Source organism: Neovison vison, chromosome 4 (genome assembly GCF_020171115.1).
Source record: "Neovison vison isolate M4711 chromosome 4, ASM_NN_V1, whole genome shotgun sequence".
In the NCBI taxonomy this organism is placed as follows: Eukaryota; Metazoa; Chordata; class Mammalia; order Carnivora; family Mustelidae; genus Neogale; species Neogale vison.
This window is the reverse complement of record NC_058094.1, coordinates 83719750-83733546: the sequence shown is the minus strand read 5'-3', so window position 1 is coordinate 83733546 and position 13797 is coordinate 83719750. Positions and strand designations below refer to the sequence as shown.

The 13797-nt window shown below is 37.9% G+C and overlaps 1 protein-coding gene across 2 annotated transcripts in view; it reads left to right on the top strand.

The window, feature by feature from the left end:
* SNTG1 (syntrophin gamma 1) overlaps positions 1 to 13797 on the top strand; it is a 939244-nt gene that overhangs the window by 638903 nt on the left and 286544 nt on the right. The gene's annotated exons all lie outside the window — the stretch shown is intronic.

The following is a 13797-nucleotide window of genomic DNA, read 5'->3' as shown; positions in this document are numbered from 1 at the left end:
TGAGAAAACAGCAAAAAGCGCTCTGTTCTGCCGATACAGATGCAAATGTTAAATATAGCCATGTAAGCAAAGATATTTTAACTTTAGTCTTCTCTCGAAAATACAAATTGATTTTAAACTCATTATACAGGGAGCAAAACCAAGTGCATTCTCTTTTAAAACCACATGCTGTTAGATGGGGTCCTGTTTGCAATTTGGCCTTCCGAGGCAGGCAGCATGCTCACACAAGCTGTGCTAGCTTTGATTAGACAGATTAGTGTGGCGTGAAAGATTAGAATGTGCTAATAACGCCACTTCCTAATGCTGTTCATTCTGTTTCAAAGAAAAGGAATTTAGGATTGTATTGCAAATTATGTGCAGCTCTTCACAATACACTTATTTTTTTGAGAGGCTTAACCTTATCAACTTAGAAATATAGGTACTAACATTCTGAAGTTCCACTCTTTCCTTTTCCAACAGTAATTAGATGCCTTTGTCCTCACTGCTAATTACCTAAGCAAGTAGAATGACTTATACCTCAGTGGGGCTGAGATATTAATTAAATGTTTAAGAATGGACTTAAATGGGCAGAAAAAGGCACAACAAGCTCAAAGGATGTAGATGGTTTTAAAATAGCATGCTGATATACCACATTCTGTATTCCAAATCTGTGATTCACACAGAGTTCCAAACTCAGAAACAAATTGAGTAGGTGTGACAGTATGTTGTGGGTGCATATAACTTTCCTTTTATTCATCTGCATTACTCATTGATGTTGCTAGAAATTTTGTATTTGGTCCCTGGTTAGCTTCAGTCTTAGGATGCCTTCAACAATATAGATGTAACTTCTGTGTTGATGTTACAAGATTTAATCTTTGTGATAGGTGAATCCACAGTGTCTGTTATGGGTACCCAGTAAGACTATTAAGGAATTATTTAGCCAGATGCCTACAATTAGATCACTGAAGCATTTGTGTCTGTGTGTTTCTACGTTACTAACGTGGACATAAAATACATCAATTCTGGGTTTGCATCCACACCATGCAAAGCAAGAAGAAGATTGCTGAAGAAGAGAAGCTTCTGAAGTTTCCTCATAGGAAAGACCAGCACAAGTGTTAAGGGTTGTTTGGTGTGTGACATGGTGGGAAGGTAGCAGGGTACTCAGGTTAGAGGGCTTTCACACTCACAAACAACTATCTACAAGTCCTAGCTAGGCCACTTACTAACATTGTAACTTCAGGAAAATGAACTTGCTTGTTCTGTCCCTCTCTTATTCATCTGTAAAAACAAACTAATAATTACCTTTATAAAGATTGAATGGGAGTAATGTATATGACACTCCTGGCACAGATCTGGCAGTTAAGAACACTTAAGTATTATTTTATGCCATCGAATAATATTGCTTCACATGCTGGCACTCTTCTCCCTAGTCACTCCCAGTGGTTACTACTGTGTCAGTGTTGGGCAGTGTCTTGTTGAATCCATGCTGTCCCCTTGGAGCTTCCCATACAGAGAGAGTCCTAATGCATGCTGGTCTGCATGCCAAGCTCCTTCCACCACACCCAGTCAGAAATTGAAGTGGGCACCCACGTCTTGAGGGACAGAGCTGTTTGTAAATGAGGGTTTCTTGTTCATCATAGCAGACGTCTTTTTATTTTTTTATATGAATGTGTTTTGTAGTCCATGAGTTATAATCCCAAGATACAAAAAAACCCTAAGGTACCTTTTTTTTTTTCCCCCAAGAAAATGCAGATCTGTTGTCACTGTTGATGTTAAGATTGATTCTATTTTTATTTAAAGATTTTATTTACTTATTTGACAGACAGAGATCACAAGCAAGCAGAGAGACAGGCAGAAAAAGAGGAGGAAGCAGGCTCCCTGCTGAGCATAGCGACCAATACAGGGCTCGATTCCAGGCCCCTGGGATCATGACCAGAGCCGAAGGCAGAGGCCTTAACCCACTGAGCTACCCAGGCGACCAGATTCTATTATTTTTTACCTGGCCATTGAACCTTAGACATATTAAATTGATTGCTATCTCTCTACCTTTCTATCTTCTATCTATCATCTATCTATATTTTATTAACAGGTAAATTGATCACATATCAAAATCTGAGTACCATCTATATGAGACATACTGAGATAGAGTTCTTTGTGTGACAAGAAAGAATATACAGATAATTTTGTCTCTAACTTTATTGCTATGTGGACATCATTTCTGTAGAGTTTAATAATAAAAAGAGTTGTACAAAAAATTTATTAGGAAAGGGCATGTTGACTTATGGTCTTCAAAGTATAACAGTGGTGATCTATATATGCTCAGTCGGAATAAAAGGAAATAAGCTCTAGCTATAGTAGAAAAAAATGCATCTTGAGTCTACAATTAAGATGGTTGGAAATGAAAATCGATGAGTGTAATTGAAATTTCCATCTAACAAGACTTTCAAAATAGGATAACTCATTATTAGGCAAAGCAGAATGGGTGGATAGAGGATTCCGGAGGTTTCCTTCTAAAATATTTCTGGTTTCATGTTTGAAATTCATGTGTTCTAAAAAGGATGCCTTTTGTTTCTATGGTTTTGTTGATAGAAAACATTAGATAATTAGAAATGCAAATAACTATCCACTTCTGAATTTTTATTTTTAAACCAAACTCTAAAAAACTTTGATTCTTATAAGAACAGAATGAGTATCTCAAAGTATGTAAGTTAAAATGATATATGTAGGAGGAGCCAAGATGGCGGAGAAGTAGCAGGCTGAGACTACTTCAGCTAGCAGGAGATCAGCTAGAGAGCTTATCTAAAGATTGCAAACACCTGCAAATCCATCAGCAGATCGAGGAGAACAACAGCAATTCTGGAAACAGAAAAACAACCACTTTCTGAAAGGTAGGACTGGCAGAGAAGTGAATCCAAAGCGACGGGAAGATAGACCCTGGGGGGAGGGGCCAGCTCCCGGCAAGCGGCGGAGCAACGGAGCACAAAATCAGGACTTTTAAAAGTCTGTTCCACTGAGGGACATTGCTCCGGAGGCTAAACCGGGGCGAAGCCCACGCAGGGTCGGCGTGACCTCAGGTCCCGCAGGGTCACAGAAGGATCAGGGGTGTCTGAGTGTTGCGAAGCTTGCGGATATTGGAACGGGAAAGCCGGCTGCAGAGACAGAGCCGACAGTAAGCTCGCAGCTCGGAGTTGCCTTGAACCGGTCGCAGGCTCGGTGAGCTCGGAGCGCGGCCGGAGGTTAGGCAGATGCGAGTTACTAGGAGTGTTCGCTGAGGGCGCACTGGGGAGTGGGACCCCGGGCTCTCGGCTCCTCCGGGCCGGAGACCAGGAGGCCGCCATTTGTATTCCCGTCCTCCGGAACTCTACGGAAAGCGCTCAGGGAACAAAAGCTCCTGAAAGCAAAGCCGAGCAGATCACTCAGCCCGGCCCCTGGTAAAAGCAGTGCAGTTCCGCCAGGGCAAAGACACTTGAGAATCACTACACCAGGCCCCTCCCCCAGAAGATCAACAAGAAATCCAGGCAAGACCAAGTTCACCTACCAAGGAGTGCAGTTTCAATACCAAGGAGAGCAGCAGAATACCAGAGGAGGAGAAAGCAAAGCACGGAACTCATGGCTTTCTCCCTGTGATTTTTTAGTCTTGCAGTTAATTTAATTTTTTTATTTTTCATTTTTTGTTCTCTTCTGCTAGAATTTTTTTTAACTTTTACCCTTTTCTTTTTTAACGTTTTTTAACTAGTTTATCTTATATATATATATTTTTTTCTTTTTTATACTTTTCTTTATTCGTTTTCTTTTTTAATTCTTTTTTTTTCTTTATTTTTGAACCTCTTTTTATCCCCAAATCAGAAGAGATCCCAATCTCTTCAATCTTTTTTTTAAATTCTTTTTTAAATTCTTGATTGAATTTTTAATTCAATCTCTTTTTTTAAAATTTTTTTTCTATTTTTATCTTTCTTTCTTTTTGAACCTCTTTTTATCCCCAAATCAGAAGAGATCCCAATCAGAGAAGATTGGGAGATCCCAATCAGAGGAGATCCCAATCAGAAGAGATCCCTCACCCAATTTCTCCCCCCTCACGATTTGGGATCTCTTCTGATTTGGTTAAAGCATATTTTCCTGGGATTGTTGCCACCCTTTTAGTATTTTACTTGCTCCTTCATATACTCTTAGCTGGACAAAATGACAAGGCGGAAAAATTCACAACAAAAAAAAGAACAAGAGGCAGTACCGAAGGCTAGGGACCTAATCAATACAGACATTGGTAATATGTCAGATCTAGAGTTCAAAATGACAATTCTCAAGGTTCTAGCCGGGCTTGAAAAAGGCATGGAAGATATTAGAGAAACCCTCTCCAGAGATATAAAAGCCCTTTCTGGAGAAATAAAAGAACTAAAATCTAACCAAGTTGAAATCAAAAAAGCTATTAATGAGGTTCAATCAAAAATGGAGGCTCTCACTGCTAGGATAAATGAGGCAGAAGAAAGAATTAGTGATATAGAAGACCAAATGACAGAGAATAAAGAAGCTGAGCAAAAGAGGGACAAACAGCTACTGGACCATGAGGGGAGAATTCGAGAGATAAGTGACACCATAAGACGAAACAACATTAGAATAATTGGGATTCCAGAAGAAGAAGAAAGAGAGAGGGAAGCAGAAGGTATACTGGAGAGAATTATTGGGGAGAATTTCCCCAATATGGCAAAGAAAACGAGCATCAAAATTAAGGAGGTTCAGAGAACGCCCCTCAAAATCAATAAGAATAGGCCCACACCCCGTCACCTAATAGTAAAATTTACAAGCCTTAGTGACAAAGAGAAAATCCTGAAAGCAGCCCGGGAAAAGAAGTCTGTAACATACAATGGTAAATTAGATTGGCAGCAGACTTATCCACAGAGACCTGGCAGGCCAGAAAGAGCTGGCATGATATTTTCAGAGCACTAAACGAGAAAAACATGCAGCCAAGAATACTATATCCAGCTAGGCTATCATTGATAATAGAAGGAGAGATTAAAAGCTTCCAGGACAAACAAAAACTGAAAGAATTTGCAAACACCAAACCAGCTCCACAGGAAATATTGAAAGGGGTCCTCTAAGCAAAGAGAGAGCCTATAAGTGGTAGATCAGGAAGGAACAGAGACAATATACAGTAACAGTCACCTTACAGGCAATACAATGGCACTAAAATCATATCTCTCAATAGTTACCCTGAATGTTAATGGGCTAAATGACCCAATCAAAAGACACAGGGTATCAGAATGGATAAAAAAACAAAACCCATCTATATGTTGCCCACAAGAAACTCATTTTAAACCCGAAGACACCTCCAGACTTAAAGTAAGGGGGTGGAAAAGAATTTGCCATGCTAATGGACATCAGAAGAAAGCAGGAGTGGCAATCCTTATATCAGATCAATTAGATTTTAAGCCAAAGACTATAATAAGAGATGAGGAAGGACGCTATATCATACTCAAAGGGCCTGTCCAAGAAGAAGATCTAACAATTTTAAATATCTATGTCCCCAACGTGGGAGCAGCCAACTATATAAACCAATTAATAACAAAATCAAAGAAACACATCAACAATTATACAATAATAGTAGGGGACTTTAACACTCCCCTCACTGAAATGGACAGATCATCCAAGCAAAAGATCAACAGGGAAATAAAGGCCTTAAATGATACACTGGATGAGATGGACATCACACATATATTCAGAACATTTCATCCCAAAGCAACAGAATACACATTCTTCTCTAGTGCACATGGAACATTCTCCAGAATAGATCACATCCTCGGTCCTAAATCAGGACTCAACCGGTATCAAAAGATTGGGGTCATTCCCTGCATATTTTCAGACCACAATGCTCTGAAGCTAGAACTCAACCACAAGAGGAAGTTTGGAAAGAACACAAATACATGGAGACTAAACAGCATCCTTCTAAAGAATGAATGGGTCAACCGGGAAATTAAAGAAGAATTGAAAAAAATCATGGAAACAAATGATAATGAAAATACAACGGTTCAAAATCTGTGGGACACAACAAAGGCAGTCCTGAGAGGAAAATATATAGCAGTACAAACTTTTCTCAAGAAACAAGAAAAGTCTCAGGTACACAACCTAACCCTACACCTAAAGGAGCTGGAGAAAGAACAAGAAAGAAACCCTAAGCCCAGCAGGAGAAGAGAAATCATAAAGATCAGAGCAGAAATCAATAGAAACCAAAAAAACAATAGAACAAATCAACCAAACTAGGAGCTGGTTCTTTGAAAGAATTAATAAAATTGATAAACCCTTGGCCAGACTTATCAAAAAGAAAAGAGAAAGGACCCAAATAAATAAAATCATGAATGAAAGAGGAGAGATCACAACTAACACCAAAGAAATACAAACTATTATAAGAACATACTATGAGCAACTCTACGCCAACAAATTTAACATATCTGGAAGAAATGGATGCATTCCTAGAAACATATAAACTACCAAAATTGAACCAGGAAGAAATAGAAAGCCTGAACAGACCCATAACCAGTAAGGAGATTGAAACAGTCATTAAAAATCTCCAAACAAACAAAAGCCCAGGGCCAGATGGCTTCCCGGGGGAATTCTACCAAACATTTAAAGAAGAACTAATTCCTATTCTCCTGAAACTGTTCCAAAAAATAGAAAGGGAAGGAAAACTCCCAAACTCATTTTATGAGGCCAGCATCACCTTGATCCCCAAACCAGACAAGGATCCCATCAAAAAAGAGAGCTATAGACCAATATCCTTGATGAACACAGACACAAAAATTCTCACCAAAATACTAGCCAATAGGATTCAATGGTACATTAAAAGGATTATTCACCACGACCAAGTGGGATTTATCCCAGGGCTGCAAGGTTGGTTCAACATCCGCAAATCAGTCAATGTGATACACCTCATAAAAGAAAGAACAAGAACCATATGATACTCTCAATAGATGCTGAAAAAGCATTTGACAAAGTACAGCATCCCTTCCTGATCAAAACCCTTCAAAGTGTAGGGATAGAGGGCACATACCTCAATATCATCAAAGCCATCTATGAAAAACCAACTGCAAATATCATTCTCAATGGAGAAAAACTGAAAGCTTTTCCACTAAGGTCAGGAACACGGCAGGGATGTCCATTATCACCACTGCTATTCAACATAGTACTAGAAGTCCTAGCCTCAGCAATCAGACAACAAAAGGAAATTAAAGGTATCCAAATCGGCAAAGAAGAAGTCAAATTATCACTCTTCGCAGATGATATGATACTCTATGTGGAAAACCCAAAAGACTCCACTCCAAAACTGCTAGAACTTGTACAGGAATTCAGTAAAGTGTCAGGATATAAGATCAATGCACAGTAATCAGTTGCATTTCTCTACACCAACAACAAGACAGAAGAAAGAGAAATTAAGGAGTCAATCCCATTTACAATTGCACCCCAAACCATAAGATACCTAGGTATAAACCTAACCAAAGAGGCTAAGAATCTATACTCAGAAAACTATAAAGTACTCATGAAAGAAATTAAGGAAGACACAAAGAAATGGAAAAATGTTCCATGCTCCTGGATTGGAAGAATAAATATTCTGAAAATGTCTATGCTACCTAAAGCAATCTACACATTTAATGCAATTCCTATCAAAGTACCATCCATCTTTTTCAAAGAAATGGAACAAATAATTTTAAAATTTATATGGAACGATAAAAGACCTCGAATAGCCAAAGGGATATTGAAAAAGAAAGCCAAAGTTGGTGGCATCACAATTCCGGACTTCAAGCTTTATTACAAAGCTGTCGTCATCAAGACAGCATGGTCCTGGCACAAAAACAGACACATAGACCAATGGAACAGAATAGAGAGCCCAGAAATAGACCCTCAACTCTATGGTCAACTAATCTTCGACAAAGCAGGAAAGAATGTCCAATGGAAAAAAGACAGCCTCTTTAATAAATGGTGTTGGGAAAATTGGACAGCCACGTGCAAAAAAATGAAATTGGACCATTTCCTTACACCACACACAAAAATAGATTCAAAATGGATTAAGGACCTCAATGTGAGAAAGGAATCCATCAAAATCCTTGAGGAGAACACAGGCAGCAACCTCTTCGACCTCAGCCGCAGCAACATCTTCCTAGGAACATTGCCAAAGGCAAGGGAAGCAAAGGCAAAAATGAACTTTTGGGATTTCATCAAGATCAAAAGCTTTTGCACAGCAAAGGAAACAGTTAACAAAATCAAAAGACAACTGACAGAATGGGAGAAGATATTTGCAAACGACATATCAGATAAAGGACTAGTGTCCAAAATCTATAAAGAACTTAACAAACTCAACACCCAAAGAACAAATAATCCAATCAAGAAATGGGCAGAGGACATGAATAGATGTTTCTGCAAAGAATACATCCAGATGGCCAACAGACACATGAAAAAGTGCTCCATATCACTCGGCATCAGGGAAATACAAATCAAAACCACAATGAGATATCACCTCACACCAGTCAGAATGGCTAAAATCAACAAATCAGGAAATGACAGATGCTGGCGAGGATGCGGAGAAAGGGGAACCCTCCTACACTGTTGGTGGGAATGCAAGCTGGGGCAACCACTCTGGAAAACAGCATGGAGGTTCCTCAAAATGTTGAAAATAGAACTGCCCTATGACCCAGCAATTGCACTACTGGGTATTTACCCTAAAGATATAAACGTAGTGATCCAAAGAGGCACGTGCACCCGAATGTTTATAGTAGCAATGTCCACAATAGCCAAACTATGGAAAGAACCTAGATGTCCATCAACAGACGAATGGATAAAGAAGAGGTGGTATATATACACAATGGAATACTATGCAGCCATCAAAAGAAACAAAATCTTGCCATTTTCGACAACATGGATGGAATTAGAGCATATCATGCTTAGCGAAATAACTCAAGCGGAGAAAGACAACTATCATATGATCTCCCTGATATGAGGAAGTGGTGATGCAACATGGTGGCTTAAGTGGGTAGGAGAAGAATCCATGAAACAAGATGGGATAGGGAGGGAGACAAACCATAAGTGACTCTTAATCTCACGAAACTAACTGTGGGTTCCTGGGGGGATGGGGGTTGGGAGAAGGGGGTCAGGTTATGGACATTGGGGAGGGTATGTGCTTTTGGGTAAATTGGAAGGGGAGGTGAACCATGAGAGACTATGGACTCTGAAAAACAATCTGAGGGGTTTGAAGTGGCGGGGGGGTGGGAGGTTGGGGTACCAGGTGGTGGGTATTATAGAGGGCACGGCTTGCATGGAGCACTGGGTGTGGTGAAAAAATAATGAATAATGTTTTTCTGAAAATAAATAAATTGGAAAAAAATGATATATGTATGCAATAAAAACAAATTTCGAGAAAACTAATATTAAGTGTTGTTTAATAGCATTTTAATTATTATGATATGCTTGACCTAATTCAAAATTTCCATTGGAATAAAAAGAATATGTTCTTTTCTTAACTTAGATTAATCAGAAAATAACTTTAAAAGGCTTATATACTATCATTTGAAAATAAAGCATTAATTTATTGAAATAGTTCAGGTTTTATAAATTACCAAGGAACATATTTAGGATGTGATTTGGGAACACACATCATTTTACATCTTGGCAAAAAAGATTAAAATATCACAGAGTTACCAATTGTGTTTTACTTAACTGCTAATAATTCTTAATTTGTTCTCAGCTTGGAAAAAGGTTTTGTGCCTTTACTACTTAATACTTTGCTTAAGAATTCTAACCATAGTAGACTCCTTTTCTTTAAATTAACTACCACCAAGGAAAGCCATATATGAAATAATTATACTTTTAATACTTTCTACTGATTTTAGAAGTGTTCAATGCAAAGACAGAAATGTGCAAAATATTGTTTATGCTGTGTCTGATTTTGTGAAAGAAATAAAATATCCAGAGCTTGCCTTACCTACAACTTAGCTTTTTATTAACACTGTTAGGAGTTCCCTCTCGCTCAACCCACAGGTCTGCCTCATTAGGTATGAATATAGATAGCATAGGCCACCCTTTAATTAAATGCATGATCTTCACTCTTGGCTACTAATTCTCATCAATTCCTTTATTTGCTGTCTAACATAGTTCAATGATCCAACTTTGCAGCTCCCTTAATAATGAGACAAAGCCAACCCTGATAAACCAATTACTTAGTGCGGTTCCAGCAAATTTTTATCTAGAGGAATGGACACAGAGAATATATAGCAGCAGGCACAAGGAGACCAGGTCATACTCGGGGGACAAAGTGACTTGAGGCAGAAATGAACATGTTGATATTCCTTCCTCACCTCTTGCAAAGACTCTTAGTCACTCTCACTCTCCAGGTTAAAATGACAAGGGTACATGTGTGTTATAGAGATTATACAAGTTCACAAAACCGAAATTTTATTTTCAAAATGATTAAACTGAAAGGCAAGGAGGAGAAAATGTGTGGAATGGAAGTTTGAAGATCTAAATTAAAAATTGTGTTACAGGGGTGCCTTGGTGGCTCAATCGGTAAGGCATCTGTCTTTGTTTCAGGTCATGATGCCAGGATCCTGGGATCAAAACCCATATTGGGCTCCTGCTTAGTGGAGAGCCTGCTTCTCCCTCTCCTTCTGCCCCCCCCCCCACTCCTGCTTGCTCTCTTTCTTGCTCAAATAAACAAAATCTTCTAAAAAATTGTGTTATAGGCACTTTTCTCATCTTTGTTGTTTGAAGGGTAGAGTTTGAATGGTGGACTATTTGAAATATATCAGTCTTAATATCTTTTTCAGCTAAAATGTTCAATTTTTTTATTTTAAAAGAACACATACTTTGTTAAAACTGTAAAACTAACTATACAACACAAACAGTGAACTCTGTTGGATCTAACTATGGGCCTTAGCCAATAATAATGTACTGATAAGGCCTTATCAACTGTAACAAATTAATACACTGGTGCAAGATCTTAATAATAAAGGATACTCTGTGAAAAAAGATGGGAAGGAACTTTCTGCATAATTCTGTAAACTTTAAAGCATTGTAAAAAGTAAAGTCCATGAAAATTGAATAAAAGGGAAAAAACAAAACCCATTATTTGTGGGTTATTTCTTTTAGATCAATTTCACTATAAATATAGTCTTCCCTCTTAGTGGCAAACAAAACAAAACAAAAACAAAAACAAAAAAGTGCCTAGATGCCAGTGTTCTGAGAGTTAAAGGAGGGAAAAAGCAAAGAAACTTGCTGCTCACTTTATCTCACTTTATTGTAGTACAGAACCTCCCCTATGCCCTCTTCTGGGCCTGGACCCAAATATTCAACTCCTATTCTTGGCTAGAATGCCCCTGTTCACTCTGATTCCTATCTGAGCTTTCTAATGTGAATGCTTGCTGGACATCGGCTTTGCTTCAGCTTTCTCCGATCTAGGACAGTACCACTACATGAAAATCTGCTTTCCATTTTCAAAAAATTTACCTATGACTCTGTTTATTATGATAAAACAGTGTTTCAGGAGGGGGAAACAATACAAACATTTCCTTTACCTCCAAATCTCTGCATTGACTTGCTGAAGATTGCACACACACCATGGAAGAAGGTGTTTTTGTACCAGCTGCTATAACAAAACAGCACAGACTGGGTAGCTTCCAAACACAAGAAACTTATTTCTTCCAGTCTGGAGGCTAGAAGACTAATATCAGTGTGCCAACATGGTCAGGTGAGGGCTCTTTCCAGGGATATAGACGTCTTACATTTCACATGAGGGAGGTGGGTAGCTAGCTCTGTAGGACTTCTTTAATAATGTCACGAATCACATTCGTGAGGGCTCTACAATCATGACCTAATCACCTTCTAATGCTATCACACTGGCATTAGAATTTCAACATATGAAATCTGGGGAGATACAGCTATTCAGACCACAGCAGATTTGTCTAGGAGTTTGTTTATATATACAACATTGGAACTATTAGGTAAAGGGTATGGTATTTTCTACGGCACAATTCCATAGCAGCTGTTTTAGGGCTTCCAGACCTTCTTAAAAGTAAACACATGCATAATAGGATATCTTTCTGCCTTAAAATTACCCAAAGAGCCACTCCTTATCCAGGTGATCACAGGTGTTTGGATCTTTAACTAGATCTTGGGTTTTCCCTTTCTGATGCCCAGATCTCTGATCCAGAGAATCATGTGTACTGCCCCAATTATTTCGGTAGTAGCTTGTAGCATCCTGAGATGCCTCAGAACAACTTCAGAACATAGAACTCTAGAAGCCTCTTGGTAAGAATGACCCACTTTGAGAGTGATAGATGAATGCATAAGCCTTATCTCATTTATTTTTTTTACTCCCCATTAAATTGTAGAATCTCAACCTTTGTAAAAAATTATCTATCCCCTGATTATTCTGAGTGTATCCTTGTGCTTATCATTTAGTCTTTCCATTTGTCCAGTGCTCTTTCTTTCTCTCTTCTTCTCTGGTCACCTCTGTTAAATTCTCCTAGTTATGTTAGATGCTGACAAGACTTTACTGCTTCTGCTGGACACTGTGGCTGCTCTACTGGGTACCACTTCCTTCATCACATAGTGGTAGTCAGTGTTCTGAGATATTTTCTTAGAGGCAGCAAGTCATCATTCCTTGCACTCTGATATTTTAAAGGCATTCTCCCCAAAATATTTTTCTTAAGTTTTTTTCCCCCCCTAATGAACTCTCTCCTGGGACACAGACTGAATCCCTAGGAGTTGTGGGTGGCCAAAAGAAGAAAAACTAATCTGAGTAATTACGACAGCTTTCAGTATCACTTCCTAATTTACATGACTTTTCTGTACACCTGACATAAATGCCGTGATTTTGGCATATAGCTCCTTACTCAGGAAAGAGTTTTGCAAGTTTCTTTGCTTTTTCCCTCCTTTAACTCTCAGAACACTGGCATCTAGGCACTTTTTTTGTTTTTTTTTTTTTTTTTTTGTGGAATAAAGAGATTGGCCACTATCTAAGGAATGTCACAAGAAAAGTATCTAGAGTTGATGTATATGCTTTCAAATATAAATGAAATGCCAAGCAAAAAAGAGAAAGAAAAAATATAAAGAAAGCACATCTGCATATCTATGCCTCCTATGAAGTAGCAAACTACTATAATTTTAGTTTGTATTTCCCTAAAGACTAAGAATATTGAACATCTTTCTATGTGCTTAAGATATTCCTTTATATTCTTGATTAATTGGGTTACGTACCTATTTGAGTTTGTTTATTTTATACATTCTGGCTGCAAGTCAAATATATAATTTGCAAATATCATTCCCAATCCTGGCTTGGCTCTTCAGTTCTTAATTGTATCTTTTGGGCTTAAAGTTTTTGATTTTCATTAAGTTCAGTTTATGGATATTTTAACTTTATCACTTGATCACAGCTTTTGCTGTCTTATCTAATAATTCTAAGGATGTGAAGATTTATTTATTGCTTTGTTTTCTTCTGAGAGCTTCATGGTCTTAAATGTTACACTTAAGTCTATTATCAATTTAAGTTAGTTTTTGTATATGGTGTGAGATAAAATAATGTGGGTATTCATCTATGCCAGCATCATTTGCTTTGGCACTTTTGTTACAGTGAATCATGCTAAATTTAAGAGTTTATTTCTAAATATTTATATATGTTCCATTAATCTGTGTATGCTTATGCCAATATCACATTGATTACTGTAACTTTGCAGTAAGTTTTGTTATTGAAAATTTTAAGCCTCCAAACTTACTATTTTCATATTTTGTTCTTATTTTTATTTTTTATATTTGATTTTTTAAAAAAGTTTATGTTAGAACAGT